We start from the raw sequence: 4,843 nt of genomic DNA, 5'->3' as shown, positions 1-4,843 counted from the left end.
GGCAATGTGGAGCGCAGCGGTGGTTGGACGGGGGAGCGGGGCGGACGTGTTCGGCCCGATCGGACGCGTCCGGCGGCGGGAGGAGGAAGGAGACTAGGTTTACGGTGGAAATGATCCGAGATTTTGGGGGAGATGCCTATTTATACAGAGGAGGAGCTAGGAGGCTCCAAATTGAGCACGGTTTTTGGCCACGCGGTCGTGATCGAACGACCGAGTTGATGGAGGGGGTTTAGGTGGGTTTTGGGCCAGTTTGGAAGGGTGTTGGGCTGCAACACACAGGAGGCCTTTACGGTCCCTCGGTTAACCGTTGGAGTATCAAACGAAGTCCAAATGGTACGAAACTTGACAGGAGGTCTACGGTAGTAAACCAAGGCCGCTTGGCAAGTCTCGGTCCAATCCGAGAATGTTTAACACCCGCACACGAAAAGAGGTAAAAGGGGACCCTAGAGGGCATAGGAGCGCCGGAATGCAAAACGGACAACGGGGAAAATGCTCGGATGCATGAGACAAACACATATGCAAATGCGATGCACATGATGACATGATATGAGATGCATGACAAAGACAAAAGCAACACGGAGACAAAACCCAACAACGAGGAAATATCACAACTTAGTGCCGAAAATGGCAAGAGTTGGAATACAAATATGGCAAGTTACATATGGGGTGTTACACCTGAGCACCGCGACTCAGGGGCTCCTACTGGCCTTGACCACGGCATCACGACCTGGCATACTAGCGGCGGCTGAGCCTTGCTCAAGAGCTGGGTCCCAAGCACATAGATCACCCAGACAAGCGAGAGAGATGGAGTCAGTAGGAGTCCTGCCCGGGGGCGCCATCAGGAGAAGGGCATAGCCTAACGTCGCACACAAAGCTCTCCTCGCGGCAATGAAATTATCGCAAACCCACCAAGATAAGTTACCTCGCTCGCGCAGGCGTGAACCTCATAATTGACACCTTTGTTTTGTGCGATCCTGTCACAGCCCCAGTTCAGCCCTTCCTTGACTTTGCTTGTTCTTCAGGCCATCATGTTTTAATTCCAAAGAAACTTGAAATGGGGATTGTTGAAACCCTAGCACCAAATGAAATTCACTAGGTTCAACTAAAAATATTCTCAGTGAATCCAAATGGTTTTCAAAAATGTTCATCATTTCTAGAAAATGCTGGAAGCAATAACCAGAGGTGTTGCACATTTTTCCATGACATATTTGGGCTCCGAATTAAATCATATTATATTTTCATTTGGGCATTTAAATGCTATAAAATATTTTAAATGCTCAAATAATCATAAACTAAAATGTTTACTGTTGGATATATTATAAACAGTAGCCATGATTAGTTTCATGATTTTTGGAAATGTCTTAGCATTTTAATTAAGTTAAAACAATTGCAGAAAAATAGAAAACAGAAACAATTTAGAAAAGAGAGACAAAACACTTACCTGGCCACCTACCTTTGCAGCCCACCAGGGGCATGCTTGTCTTCCTCCCCTTGCCAGCGCACGAAGCAGCTCGGTGGCGAGCACCGACATTGTGCCTGGCCACCTCCTGCTTGCTGCCGCCTCCCTGACGTTGCCCAGGAGACGCCACGCGCCCCCCAGGCCCTCTCAACCTCTCCCCGAGCTCCCCTCCTCCTTTGGCTCTCTCGCACGCAAACCACCGAGCGCTATCGTTGCCGCCGACGAGCGCAACCGCGGCCATCGCCACTCCCTCGCCTCTCTGTGATGTCCAGAGGCTCCGCCCCGACGCCACGGAGCCCCAAGACGAAGCACGCGCCAGCGGAACGCCAGAAGCGACGCCATCATCCTCATCCTTGCTGTCGGACGCCAGAGATCCCCCTCGCCGCCCCGCTCGCTCCGGCACCTCCCCGAGCTCGCTGACCTTCCCTACATGATCACCATGAGCTTCTGCTCCCAACCCGTCTCTCCTCCCACTCAATTCCTTCCTCTAACCCCGCCGGCCACCATGGCCGAAGCTCGGCGCCACCTGCCTTGTCGTGCGCCGCCACTGCAGCCCGCGCCCATCGTTGCTGGGCATGGCAATGAGCTCCTGGTGCTTCCAGGAGGCCGCCTATCCCTTTTGCCAGCTCGCTCGTGCCCCGTAGCACCGCTGCCCGCGTGTACCTGAGCAGTGCCGCCGCCCACCTCGACGCCGGTGACGCTACAGCCCTCCCCTGCAGCTGCCACTTGCAGCATCCGACGCGCCTCGACGCGCTTCCGTAGAGCCCAGCCGCGCGAGCTCCTGTCGCCGGAGTTGGCCGGACGGGCAACCCCGTCGTGTCCTATTTAGCGCCGGCGGCTAATCGCCGTTTTGAATGACATGGCACGTCATTAGCCGCTAATGACCCCGACTAATTAACCCCCTCTCTCACTGACACAAGGGCCCCACGCCTAATTAACACCGGGCTTATTTTCTGTTTTGTTTAGTTTATAACCCAGCAGGACCCACCTGTCATTGACCTAGGATGCACTGGGTCACTGACCAGTGGACCCCACTGGTCAGGTTTGACCTGGATGGAGCCTGCTGACCTGCTAAGGTCAGCATGATGAAATGCTGATGCAATAATATAATTTCTGGATTTATTTCTATTCAGGAAATTCCACAGAATGTTATTAACTTCTAAAAATCATATAAAATCAACCGTAGCTCAGAATGAAATAATCTATATATGAAAAATTATCAGAAAAATTCAAGGAATCTGTTTATGGCATTTTCATGCATGTTAGGACAACTTATGGCTGCTGTTTAGGCCAATTCATATAAATGGAATTTAAACTCTCACACATGGAGTTTGAATTTGAACCTAGGGTTCAAACCAACTCCATTTAACATGTTGCTAGTTGCATTAGCTCAAACCACAGCATATTGACATGTCATGATCATGCATCATATTGTGCATTGCATTGATTGTGTTTCTTTCTCTGTTGCCGGTATTTGTCCCCTCTCAATAGACGTGGTTTCGATGATGAGATCGATGACACCGATGAAGAACTATAATTATCTTTAGGAGTGCCAGGCAAGCAAAACCCCCTTGTTCATTCCGATATAAACCCACTCTCTCGCCCCTGCTCTCTTTTACTGCATTAGGACGACAACGATTCAACTGTTACATGCTGCGGTAGTCGAACCCCTTTCCTTTGCATGACCTGTCATTGTCACAGTAAATAGATGAAACCCACTAGCATGAGTAGGAGTTGTTTGAACACTGATGTGCCTACTCATTCATGTTTGCTTGTCATGCCTGCTATTGCTTAGAGTTGTGTCAGGTCTGATTCATCGGGGATGAATTGGAAAGTTGTGAACATGTCCTACTTTGTGTGAGCTAAGTGTGTGAACATGATTTGGTAAAGGTAGCGGTGAGAGGCCATGTAGGAGTACATGGTGGGTTGTCTCATTGAAACCATTCTCAGGAACTGAGTTCTGTGTTTGTGATCCATGAAATAGCTACTACCACACATTGGGCCCTGAAATATGACCCCGCTCGACTTACTGACCCCTCTTGTCCTCTGCCCAGGAGCTGCAACTAGTTTCTGGTGTTTATAGGATATGTGTTGGCGGCCGTGCGTAGCGCTGACCCTAGGGGTGGGCTATGATGTGGTAGATACACCATGGCCCGGTGTACCGGGCACCCGTTTGGTGTCTCGGGAACCCTGCACGCATCGTTTGGGGCTGTAAGCGAAACTCCGGCCGGATCTCCTCACGGATGGAACCCGAATAGGCGATAAACCTGGACTAGAGACTTGTGCGGTTAGTCAGGTCGTGGTCTACACCCACGTCGGCTTTCGCTTGAAGTCTGCCGAGCACATGTCGTGTGCAGGCGCTAAGTGGTGGAAACATGTGTGACGAAGTACACCCCTGCAGGGTATAAAACTATTCGAATAGCCGCGTGCACGGTAAAGGACTTCTGGGTTGCCTATAACAGTTCATAGACAAGTGAAAGTGGATACTCTAAAATGCGCAAGATAAGCGTGAGTGCTATGGATGGCATTCTCGTAGGGAGACGGGAGCGGATCCATAGTGGTGTATTAATATGGTGAATATGTGGACTCGTGTGCGCCACCACAAAAGAGTTACTTGCAGTCATAGTTTAAGATAGCCACCGAGTCAAAGCTGGCTTGCTGCAGTTAAACTCCACCACCCCCTGTTGATACCGATGCATATGTAGCTAGTTCTGATGTAAGTCTTGCTGAGTACTTTTGTACTCACGTTTGCTTAATTTATGTTTTGCAGGGAGACTTCAGTCTCTCTAGTAGTTTCGCGTGGACTTCGATGTTTAGCTTGATACCTCAACTACGATCTTGTGCCCTCGGCAGGATCTGGTAGATAGTCAGGCTTCTCAGCCTTTTTCATTTGTAGATGTCTGTACCCAGACATGTTAAGCTTCCGCATGTGCCTTGATTTGTATGCTCTGAATGATGGGTCATGAGACCCATGTTTGTAATATCTCGCTCCTCGGACCCTAATGAATGAATACTTGAGTTGTAGAGTTATGTTGTGATGCCATGTTGTATTTACACATATCGAGCAAATTGTGTATATGATTGAAATGCTTGGTATGTGTGGGATCCGACAATCTAGTTGTTTATCCTTGGTAGCCTCTCTTATGGGGAAATGTCGTCTAGTGCTTCCATGAGCCATAGTAGTCCGCTACAGCCCGGTTCACCGGAGTCCTGCTAGCCCAGCACTACTGCTCAGGACACTTGACTAGCCGGCATGTGTTTCACTTCGTTCCTGTGTCTATCCCTTCGAGGAAATGTCACGCGGTGACATCCGGAGTCCTGCCGAGCCTGCTACAGCCCGGGTTCCCGGAGTCCTGTTAGCCCAGTGCTACAGCCCAGATTCAC

Source organism: Triticum dicoccoides, chromosome 6A (genome assembly GCF_002162155.2).
Source record: "Triticum dicoccoides isolate Atlit2015 ecotype Zavitan chromosome 6A, WEW_v2.0, whole genome shotgun sequence".
NCBI lineage: Eukaryota > Viridiplantae > Streptophyta > Magnoliopsida > Poales > Poaceae > Triticum > Triticum dicoccoides.
The sequence above is the reverse complement of the archived record's forward strand: the minus strand, read 5'-3'. Positions refer to the sequence as shown.